General features: G+C 39.7%; 1 long non-coding RNA gene across 1 annotated transcript; it reads left to right on the forward strand.

The window, feature by feature from the left end:
• The first annotated feature begins 8,074 nt into the window (after nt 1-8,074).
• On the forward strand, nt 8,075-12,248 carry LOC141089315 (uncharacterized). The gene is made up of 2 exons (XR_012232244.1): nt 8,075-8,246; nt 10,913-12,248. It is a non-coding gene; the product is annotated as an uncharacterized lncRNA (long non-coding RNA).
• Nucleotides 12,249-12,690: the final 442 nt, after the last annotated feature.

The raw sequence follows: 12,690 nt of genomic DNA on the forward strand, positions 1-12,690 counted from the left end.
TCTAGATAAGTTCCTTGGGGGGTCTATTTTCCAAAATAGGGTTATTTGTGGGGGAGCTCCAAAGTTTAGGCACACAGGGGCTCTCCAAACACGACATGGTGTCCGCTAATGATTGGAGCTAATTTTCATTACAAAAAGTCAAATGTCACTCCCCTTCTGAGCCCTGCCGTGCGCCCAAACAGTGGTTCCCCCCCACATATGGGGTACCAGCGTACTCAGGACAAACTGGACAACAACTTTTGTGATCCAATTTCTCCTGTTAGCCATGATGTGAAAATAAATAGCATGGTAAAAAATCATTTTTGAGGAAAAAAAATTATTTTTTATTTTCACTGCTCTGTGTTATAAACTTTTGTGAAGCACTTGGTGGTTCAAAGTGCTCACTACACATCTAGATAAGTTCCTTAAGGGGTCTAGTTTTCAAAATGTCACTTGTGGGGGTTTTTCACTGTTTAGGCACGCAGAGGCTCTCCAAATGTGACATGGTGTTCGATAATGATTGGAGCTAATTTTCCATTCAAATAGTCAAATGGTGATCCTTCCTTTCCGGACCCTTCCGTGTGCCCAGTGATTTATGACCACATGGAGTATCGGTGTACTCAGGAGAAATTGCCCAACAAATTTTAGGATCCATTTTATCCTGTTGCCCATGTGACAATAAAAAAAACTGAGGCTAAAAGAAATTTTTTCTGGAAAAAATTAAAATGTCCATTTTTTCCTTACACATTGCTTTAGTTCCTGTGAAGCACCTGAAGGATTAATCTTCTTGAATGTAGTTTTGAGTAGCTTGAGGTGTACAGTTTTTAGAATGGTGTCACTTTTGGGTATTTTCTACCATATAGACCCCTGTTATGAAAGAGTCACCGTAGGAGGCAAACACAAAAATAGAAGCTACGTCCAGAGAAGTTGGCCGCTATCAGATTGCAGACCCCTGAACCTTCCAACACAACTAGCAGTAGCCGTGGGGGGTTCCTACGGTGCCCTAGACGCCTCGATCACAGCCGGAGAGCTAGATAGCCTAAAGACAGAAAGGGAAATCTAAACTGCCCCAGAGCAGACCCCAAAGAAATAGGCAGCCCCCAACATATAATGATGGTGAAGCAAGATGAAAAAGCACTCACACAGATAGAAAGATAGGCTGAGCAAATGATGGGGCCCAAGCTAACTAAATAGGACAGGAAAGGAAGGTTGCTGTCTGCAATCTGCCAAAACCCTTTCAAAGACAATGGCCAACAGACTGATATGGAAAAAGACCCTGAAGACGCTAGGCTTCAAAAATACTATATCAGTACTCAGGTATTTTCTGAAGACAGAGCAAAAAGGAATTCAGCTCACCCCAGCAGGGAAAGGCAGAAATCCAGAAAAACAAAGTAAAACAAGGTCAAAACAGAAATGCAAAAGCAGAGCAGAAAACTTAGCTTTTGAGGAGCAGGACTTCAGACTGGTCTCCAAGAATCCCTGAGAGAAATCACCCGCAGGGCAGAAGGGCGTCGGCAGCCTTATATCCAGTCCGTAACTCCACTCAGCCAGTCATCCTCATTAGGCTCAGGTGCTTGATAATCAGGCTCACTACCTTCCTTTACCAGAAGAGGGAGTTCACCAGACCTCAGTAGCAAAGGGGAAAATGAACTTACAACAGACCCCTCAAAGTAACTTCAAATGTGAGGTGGTTCCTAAAAAAATGGTTTTGTAAATTTTGTTGTAAAAATGAGAAATCGCTTGTCAACTTTTAACCCTTATACAGTTGTGGCCAAAAGTATTGACACCCCTGCAATTCAGTCAGATAATACTCAGTTTCTTCCTGAAAATTATTGGAAACACAAATTCTTTGGTATTATTATCTTCATTTAATTTGTCTTAAATGAAAAAACACAAAAAGAATTGTCCTAAAGCCAAATTGGATATAATTCCACACCAAACAAAAGTATTGGCACTGTTAAAAAATCATGTGATGCTTCTCTAATTTGTGTAATTAACAGCACCTGTAACTTACCTGTGGCACCTAACAGGTGTTGGCAATAACTAAATCACACTTGCAGCCAGTTGACATGGATTAAAGTTGACTCAACCTCTGTCCTGTGTCCTTGTGTGTACCACATTGAGCATGGAGAAAAGAAAGACCAAAGAACTGTCTGAGGACTTGAGAAACCAAATTGTGAGGAATCATGAGCAATCTCAAGGCTACAAGTCCATCTCCAAAGACCAGAATGTTCCTGTGTCTACCGTGCGCAATGTCATCAAGAAGTTTAAAGCCCATGGCACTGTGGCTAACCTCCCTAGATGTGGATGGAAAAGAAAAATTGGCAAGAGATTTCAACGCAAGATTGTGCGGATGTTGGATAAAGAACCTCAACTAACATCCAAATAAGTTCAAGCTGCCCTGCAGTCCGAGGGTACAACCGTGTCAACCCGTACTATCCGTCGGCGTCTGAATGAAAAGGGAATGTATGGTAGGAGACCCAGGAAGACCCCACTTCTTACCCCGAGACATAAAAAAGCCAGACTGGAATTTGCCAAAACTTACCTGAAAAAGCCTATGGCCTCTTTCACACTTCAGTTTTTTGTGTCAGTTAAAATCCGTCAAAAGGACGGATAGCAGATCCGTTTTAGTACTGATGACAACGGATGCCAACCGTCCGTTTTTTTTGACGGATCCGCCAAATGAAGAATGTTATAGGAATTGCAGCCTGGAGAGAGAGAGAATTTTTTTTTTTTACCCGGCACCCAGACAGAATTTCGGGTTAAATCAGTGTGTGGAGGATCCGCCGGCCAAAAAAAGTTGCAAGCTCCATTTGGAAATCTTTGAGGATGTTGACGGCCAGCAACATTTTGGCGGATCCGCACAAAAACGGATGTAACGGAATGCAATCCGTCAAGATCCGCCAATAATGAAAGTCAATGGGGAAAAAAACGGATCCGCAAAGAAAAATGTCGGATCCGTTTTTTTCCAAATCGGCGGATCTTGACTGATTGTCAAAAAACGGAAGTGTGAAAGAGGCCTATAACGTTTTGGAAGAATGTTCTCTGATCAGATGAGACAAAAGTAAAGCTTTTTGGGCAAAGGCATCAACATAGCTTACAGGAGAAATAAAGAGGCAATGAAAAGAACACGGTCCCTACAGTCTAACATGGCGGAGGTTCCCTGATGTTTTGGGGTTGCTTTGCTGCCTCTGGCACTGGACTGCTTCACCGTGTGCATGGCATTATGAAGTCTGTAGACTACCAACAAATTTTGCAGCATAATGTAGGGCCCAGTGTGAGAAAGCTGGGTCTCCCTCAGAGGTCATGGGTCTTCCAGCAGGACAATTACCCAAAACACACTTCAAAAAGCACTAGAAAATGGTTTGAGAGAAAGCACTGGAGACTTCTAAGGTGGCCAGCAATGAGTCCAGACCTGAATTCCATAGAACACCTGTGGAGAGATCTAAAAATGGCAGTTTTTAGATCTGTCTAAAAACTTTTAAGTCAATACTTTTGGCCACAGCTGTAACTTCCTAATAATAAAATTTTTTTTACCAAAATTGTGCTGATGTAAAGTAGACATGTGGGAAATGTTATTTAGTAACTATTTTGTGTCACATAACTCTCTGGTTTAACAGAATAAAAATTGAAAATTGCGAAATTTTTGCCAAATATCTTATTTTTTTTTTCACAAATAAACGCAAAATTTATCGACCTAAATTTACCACTAACATGAAGCCCAATATGTCACGAAAAAAACAATCTCAGAATCGCTATGATCCGTTGAAGCGTTCCAGAGTTATTACCTATTAAAGGGACACTGGTCAGAATTGCAAAAAATGGCCAAGTCATTAAGGTCAAAATAAGCTGGGTCATGAAGGGGTTAAAGAGCGTATTTAAACCAATTGTGCAGCTGGTCGGTCTTTTGCATTACAAAGATGGGCACCTCTGTCTTTTTGCATCTACTCCAGGTTTTACCAAATACTGATGCAAAATACAGTGCCTTGCGAAAGTATTCGGCCTCCTGGAACTTTTCAACCTTTTCCCACATATCATGCTTCAAGCATAAAGATACCAAATGTAAGTTTTTGGTGAAGAATCAACAACAAGTGGGACACAATTGTGAAGGTGAACAAAATTTATTGGTTACTTTAAATTTTTGTGGAAAGTCAAAAACTGAAAAATGGGGCGTGCAATATTATTCGACCCCTTTACATTCAGTGCAGCAAACTCACTCCAGAAGTTCATTGTGGATCTCTGAATGATCTAATGTCCTAAATGACTAATGACAAATATAATCCACCTGTGTGTAATCAAGTCTGCATAAATGCACCTGTTCTGTGCTAGTTTCAGGGTTCTGTTTGATGCACAAAGAACATCATGAAGACTAAGGAACACAACAGGCAGGTCCGTGATACTGTTGTGGAGGAGTTTAAAGCCGGATTTGGATACAAAATGATTTCCAAAACTTTAAACATCTCAAGAGCACTGTGCAAGCGATCATATTAAAATGGAAGGAGTATCATACCACTGCAAATCTACCAAGACCCGGCCGTCCCTCTAAACTTTCATCTCAAGCAAGGAGATGACTGATCAGAGATGCAGCCAAGAGGCCCGTGATCACTCTGGGTGAACTGCAGAGATATACAGCTGAGGTGGGACAGTCTATTCATAGGACAACAATCTGTCGTACACTGCACAAATCTGGCCTTTATGGAAGAGTGGCAAGAAGAAAGCCATTTCTCAAAGATATCCATAAAAAGTGTTTAAAGTTTACAACAAGCCACCTGGGAGACACACCAAACGTGGAAGATGGTGCTCTGGTCAGATGAAACCAAAATCGAACTTTTTGGCAACAATGCCAAACGATATGTTTGGCACACCCTGAACACACCATCCCCACTGTCAAACATGGTGGTGGCAGCATCATAGGGCCTGCTTTTCTTCAGCAAGGACAGGTAAGATGGATGGAGCCAAATACAGGACCATTCTTGAAGAAAACCTGTTGGAGTCTGCAAAAGACCTGAGACTGGGACAGAGATTTGTCTTCCAACAAGATAATGATCCCAAACATAAAGCAAAATCTACAATGGAATGGTTCACAAATAAACGTATCCAGGTGTTAGAATGGTTAGTCAAAGTCCAGACCTGAATCCAATCGAGAATCTGTGAAAAGAGCTGAAAACTGCTGTTCACAAACGATCTCCATCAAACCTCAATGAGCTCGAACTGTTTGCCAAGGAAGAATGGGCAAGAATTTCAGACTCTCGATGTACAAAACTGATGAAGACATACCCCAAGTGACTTGCAGCTGTAATCGCAGCAAAAAGTGGCGCAACAAAGTATTAAGTTAAAGGGGCCGAAATAATATTGCACGCCCCACTTTTCAGTTTTTGAATTTCCACAAAAATTTAAAATAACCAATAAATTTTGTTAAACTTCACAATTGTGTTCCACTTGTTGATTCTTCACCAAAAATTTACACTTGGTATCTTTGTTTGGAGCATATGTGGGAAAAGGTTGAAAGTTCCAGGGGGCTGAATACTTTTGCAAGGCACTGTACTTGACAAACAACTTTGATAGGAAAGTGTCTCCTACGTCTGAATATTCACTGTTATGATTGAGTCACCGTAGGAGGCAGACACAAAAATAGAAGCTACGTCTAGAAAACCAGAGAAGTTGGCAACTATCAGATTGCAGACCCCTGAACCTATCAACACAACTAGCAGTAGCCGTGGGGGGTTCCTACGGTGCCCTAGACCTCTCGACCACAGCCGGAGAGCTAAATAGCCTAAAGACAGAAATCTAAACTGCCCCAGAGCAGACCCCAAAGTAAAAGGCAGCCCCCAACATATAATGACGGTGAAGCCAGATGAAAAAAACACTTACACAGATAGAAAGATAGGCTGAGCAAACGATGGGGCCGAAGCTAACTAAACAGAACAGGAAAGTAAGGTTGCTGTCTGCAATCTGCCAAAACCCTATCAAAGACATAAGCCAACAAGCTGATATGGAAAAAGACCCTGATGCAGCTAGGCTTCAAAAACTAAATCAGCACTCAGGTATTTTCAGAAGACAGAGCTAAAGGAATTCAGCTCACCCCAGCAGGGAATGGCAGAAATCCAGAAAAACAAAGCAAAACAAAGTCAAAGCACAAATGCAAAAAGCCGAGCAGAAAACAGCTTTAGAAGAGCAGGAATTCAGACTGGTCTCCAAGGATCCCACAGAGAAATCACCCGCAGGGCAGAAGGGCGTTGGCAGCCTTATATCCAGTCAGTAACTCCACTCAGCCAGTCATCATCATTAGGCTCAGGTGTTTGATAATCAGGCTCACTACCTTTCTTTACCAGAAGAGGGAGTTCATCGGGCCTCAGTAGTGAAGGGGAAAATGAACTCACAACAATTCACCTCCTGTAGGCATACACTCTGGAGAATGATGCATGTCAGACGGCACATTCGCTCTGCCGGCACCATTACAATCTATTGTCCTGTCGGTTCACATGTCTGAACCCCGTTTTGCGAGGAGATTCTCTGACCCACAAACACAATGTGAAAGCACCCTTATGGTCGAGTGAGCAGATCATGTATGCTTGTTCATGATGCTGCTCCTCTGACAGTAGAGACACTTGTATCCAGCAGTGTGTCATCAGGCTGTAACCCATCCTGAAATATGTGACTGGCTATTATCACATTCTTTGATAACCCCTTGAAAGTATTTTGTAAAGATAAACCGTAAGCACATGTTTACCTACCAATTGCAAATAGAAAATACCAGCAAAAAACAAATGCCCATTCTACAAGGCGACTCAATATAATACTACAGTAAAGGAGGAACAACGAGTATATGTAGCCAAAAATGCAATGAAATAATTGTATTTATCAAAAGATTAGACTTTAATAAATATTTGTAATACAAACATCATATATTAAACAACATACATGGGCAGATATCAATGTCATGTGACTAACTCCATGGGTCAATATAATGACCAAGAGAAGCGGGACCCAAAATATGAATAACACATGCACTGTTCAAAAAGATCATTTAAGAGGGTTAAAGTATGTTTAGAAACACATGTTATCCAGTAATAGGGATTTAAACAATAATAACTTCCCCAAAGCTCATAATTCCTATACCGCTAGGTAAACAACCTCCCATAGACACAAAATAGCGCCTTTACAATCCAGTGCATGGTAGAGAAAAAATATATAATAAGATTGGTGCAAAATAATTACCCATAGTGGTGTATATGGAGTCCCGTCTGGACCTTGGTCATGTACCCCGACGCGCGTTTCACGATGTCGCTTCCTCAGGGGGCGTGGCCTAATCCCGGTCTCGGTCGGGCTTTTATGACAAATGAATCCGGTCATGTGACTAAAGCGTGAGGTGAAAAAAGTGCGCTGACATGGAACACAAACGTGTGCTGTCCACTGCATCCAAACCTCGGTCTCGGCTCACACAGAGTGGTCACATGATGGGGCTGGTACCAAGCACCCATTCACGTCACACACTTGCGGCGTTATACCGAGGGTAAATGCAATGGAACTTTATGAATAAAAAATAGATATAAAATGGTGATGAGCTTAATGCAAAGTAAAACAATAACAAAAAATAGTGCCGTAACGAAAGTGAAAGTGAAATCTAATTTTATTGATTATATATAAATATGCATAAATAAATATACGTGGATAAATTATGCCTTAATAGAACAAAGCATAAGTGATGCAAAGTGACAAATTATGATATGACATATGCACAATGTATGCTGTTCATCTCATATGCTCTCTCATAACAAGTGGAACATGCATATTACCAATCATACATACAATATATTAAAAAGACTTCTATGCATACATATGCTCAAGACAATAATAATCAAATGATATAATCATTTGAGCAATAATGGAACTATATATATATATATATATATATATATATATATATATATATATATATATTTTTTTATTTCTCTTATTTCACTTGAGACATTTTTAACAATGCAACAGGTTTCATGTTACTAAATTACATAAAAATCCCAAAAACAGGGTGAAATATTAGTAGAGAACTTTGTTATATCTTTTGATACATTCCTTCCCATGAAGTAATAATCCCCACTATCTTCATTATTTCTTTCTTCATTTCAAGTTTCATTTTTCTTATTTTCATCTTTATTGCTCACTAGTGAAAAAATTACACGAAAAAGATATCCATATGCCAGCAATAGAGAATATAGAACGTGAGGCGCTTATGGCACTTGAGGATCTTCTGGAAGAACAATCTTCAGGTACAAAAAATATTTTTCCTCAAAATTGCTATCCCAGATCGACTAGGTTTCCCCCTTTGTCTCTGTGTCCGGCGGTGGAAGTCTTCACAAAAATGGTATTACAGGACTTCCAAAATATATCCAGTAGACGTAGAAGTGACAACTTGACGTCTAAACAAAGATTTGCTCTTGAGAAATTAAGGACATATGACGATATTGTTATAAAACCAGCAGACAAGGGGGGAAACATAGTCTTGTGGCCCAAGGACCTTTATGAGAGAGAGGCACTTAGACATCTGAAAGATAAACATATCATAAATTGGACTACAATCCCATTGACAAATTCAAACATGAATTGGAAGTTATTCTAATGAATGCGTTTGAGAAGGGAATAATACCCAAAAAAATTGTGGATGGACTTCTAATTAAAAAACCCAAAGTTCCGACTTTGTATTTTATCCCCAAAATACACAAAACTCCCATTGACCCTCCTGGCCGTCCGATTGTCTCGGGGGTGGGGGGTTTAAGCGATCCTATTTGTAAGTTTGTTGACTTCTATTTAAAACCTATTGTGGAGTCGCTTCCCTCCTATGCCCGGGACACATCGGACGTCCTATGTAGGATCAATGGGATTCATTTGGAGGAAGATATGTGGTTGGTGGTTGCTGATATAGAGTCTCTTTACACATGTATTCGGCATGATGATGGTTTACGGGCGGTTCGCTTCTTCTTAGATGCAAGCAACTGGGATGATGCTATTTGTGATCTTGTTGAATTGTTGACATTCATTCTGACTAAAAATTTTTTTGTCTTCAAGGATATCTTTTATCTGCAACAACGCGGCACTGCCATGGGCGCGGCCTGTGCGCCTTCTTTCGCCAACCTCTTCCTGGGTTTCTGGGAAAGGGAGGTTTTTGGTGGGGGAGGTGCGTGGGTCGCTGACCATGTGCAGTGCTGGCTGCGCTATATTGATGATTTATTCATCATATGGCAAGGATCAGAGGACATGTTGCATAAATTTATGCAGCAATTGAATGTTAATGAGTATAATATCAAATTGACCTACCAAGTGAGTAAAGTGGCGGTGGACTTCCTGGACATAAAGATTGAGGTGGATGAGAATCGTTATTTGCAGACTGATGTGTACAGGAAGCCCACAGCTGTTAACTCTCTATTACATGCGGATTCAAGTCATCCCCACTCTACAATAAATGCCATCCCGGTGGGTCAGCATCTGAGGATGAAGCGTATCTGCTCTTCAACTGCCAGATTTGAATTGCAAGCGGAGGATTTGAAATCTAGATTTAAAGCAAGGGGATACAGTAACAGATCCATTAGGAGAGGATATGAAAGGGCTAAATATCAATCAAGAGAGAATCTGTTATGCCCACGGACTAAGACGAATAAAGATAAAGATATTGTCCGTTTCATATCCACATATAATGGAGAATGGGTCTCAATGAGAAATTGTTTACAAAAACATTGGGACATTCTCCTAATGGATCCAATTTTATCGAAATATTTGACTAAGTATCCATCTATGACTTCCAGACGTGGTAGAAATTTAAAAGATTTGCTTGTATCAAGCCATTATGTCCCAACGCCTAAGCAAAATATTTTTGGTTCACATGGTCTACCCAGGGGATGCTTCCCATGTGGCAACTGCATAGCTTGCAGTAATGTTTGTCGTATAACAAAATTTGCATCGTCAGACGGCAAAAATATTTTTTCTATTAATTCTCATATTACCTGTGGAACTACCCAGGTAATATATTACGCAAGATGCAGTTGTCCTAAAGTATACATAGGAATGACATCCAGACGCCTGGGCACACGAACGCGGGAACATGTACGTGATATAATGGCAGCTGAAAGTGCCACTGATATAGCACAATTAAAAACTTTACCGCGTCATTTTTTGCAGTTCCACAAATGTGATCCTTAGGCCTCTTTCACACTTCAGTTTTTTGCATCAGTTATAATCCGCCAAAAAGGCGGACAAGCGGATCCGTTCTCAACTGATGTGAACGGATGGCACAGGATCCGTTTTCAGACGGATCCTGAAAATGAAGAAATTTAAAGGAATCGCTGGCTGGGAAGAGAGAGAGAGAGAGAGAGAGAGAGAGAATTTTTTTTTTTGGTCCGGCACCCAGAAAGAAATTCGGGTTAAATCAGTGTTTGCAGGATCCGCCAGAGAAAAAAACGTTACAAGCTCCGTTTTGAAATTTTTGAGGATGGTGACGGACAGCAACTTTTGGCGGATCCTCACAAAAAACGGATGCAACGGACAGCAATCCGTCACAATCCGCCATTTATGCAAGTCAATGGGAAAAAAACGGATCCTCAAAAAAATTTTGAGGATCCGTTTTTTTTTTCACAACCTGGCGGATTGTGACTGATTGTAAAAAACGGAAGTGTGAAAGAGGCCTAAGTCTCTCTCGGTGCGGGGAATTGATCATGTCCAATGTGGAATTAGAGGAGGCGATATTCAATGCCTCCTTGCACAAAGAGAGTGCAAGTGGATCACAATACTGGACACTATGACCCCTAGGGGTCTCAATGAGACTCATGGGTTTTCTTCCTTTTTATAAAAATACGTACTTTTTATTTTGTCTGAGGTACATTATCTCTACCTGTTACCGTTGGTTTTTATAATAATTTTTTGTCTTGGTTGTTTTTATTTTTAGTTGACGGTGTGCGATGGATTTGTGCATCATTTGCCTCAGCAATGTTTTTGATAATATTATCTCACTAGTGAGCAATAAAGATGAAAATAAGAAAAATGAAACTTGAAATGAAGAAAGAAATAATGAAGATAGTGGGGATTATTACTTCATGGGAAGGGATGTATCAAAAGATATAACAAAGTTCTCTACTAATATTTCACCCTGTTTTTGGGATTTTTATGTAATTTAGTAACATGAAACCTGTTGCATTGTTAAAAATGTCTCAAGTGAAATAAGAGAAATAAATATATATATATAGTTCCATTATTGCTCAAATGATTATATCATTTGATTATTATTGTCTTGAGCATATGTATGCATAGAAGTCTTTTTAATATATTGTATGTATGATTGGTAATATGCATGTTCCACTTGTTATGAGAGAGCATATGAGATGAACAGCATACATTGTGCATATGTCATATCATAATTTGTCACTTTGCATCACTTATGCTTTGTTCTATTAAGGCATAATTTATCCACGTATATTTATTTATGCATATTTATATATAATCAATAAAATTAGATTTCACTTTCACTTTCGTTACGGCACTATTTTTTGTTATTGTTTTACTTTGCATTAAGCTCATCACCATTTTATATCTTTTTTATTCATAAAGTTCCATTGCATTTACCCTCGGTATAACGCCGCAAGTGTGTGACGTGAATGGGTGCTTGGTACCAGCCCCATCATGTGACCACTCTGTGTGAGCCGAGACCGAGGTTTGGATGCAGTGGACAGCACACGTTTGTGTTCCATGTCAGCGCACTTTTTTCACCTCACGCTTTAGTCACATGACCGGATTCATTTGTCATAAAAGCCCGACCGAGACCGGGATTAGGCCACGCCCCCTGAGGAAGCGACATCGTGAAACGCGCGTCGGGGTACATGACCAAGGTCCAGACGCGACTCCATATACACCACTATGGGTAATTATTTTGCACCAATCTTATTATATATTTTTTCTCTACCGTGCACTGGATTGTAAAGGCGCTATTTTGTGTCTATGGGAGGTTGTTTACCTAGCGGTATAGGAATTATGAGCTTTGGGGAAGTTATTGTTTAAATCCCTATTACTGGATAACATGTGTTTCTAAACATACTTTAACCCTCTTAAATGATCTTTTTTGAACAGTGCATGTGTTATTCATATTTTGGGTCCCGCTTCTCTTGGTCATTATATTGACCCATGGAGTTAGTCACATGACATTGATATATGCCCATGTATGTTGTTTAATATATGATGTTTGTATTACAAATATTTATTAAAGTATAATCTTTTGATAAATACAATTATTTCATTGCATTTTTGGCTACATATACTCGTTGTTCCTCCTTTACTGTAGTATGTTTACCTACCAGTTGCATAAAAGCAACCCACAAATGCTGGTATTCCATTTATTAGGTTAGACTACGAAGAGTCAACGTTGTGGAATGTTTAACATTAAGATGCCCTGCAACTTATGACTAGTGCATATATATTTGTATTAATATTACTTAATTTTTTTAATCACATTAAAATTAATTTTACATATGTTAAATTTGGCTCATAAAATAGCAGCTTTCAGTTTGCAATCTTCATTTAGTTTCAGATTCCCTAATATGCAATTTTCAGCATGATTCAAGTTTCAGAGTTCTTTCCTGGTTGTGAGGTTTACGTGTATCCAGGGTGTTTTTTTTTTTTTTATTTCGTTTATTAACTGTATAAAATACACACATGAATACAGCCAAAGTGATA

Source organism: Dendrobates tinctorius, unplaced genomic scaffold, assembly GCF_039654945.1.
Source record: "Dendrobates tinctorius isolate UK_male_01 unplaced genomic scaffold, ASM3965494v1 ptg000045l, whole genome shotgun sequence".
NCBI lineage: Eukaryota > Metazoa > Chordata > Amphibia > Anura > Dendrobatidae > Dendrobates > Dendrobates tinctorius.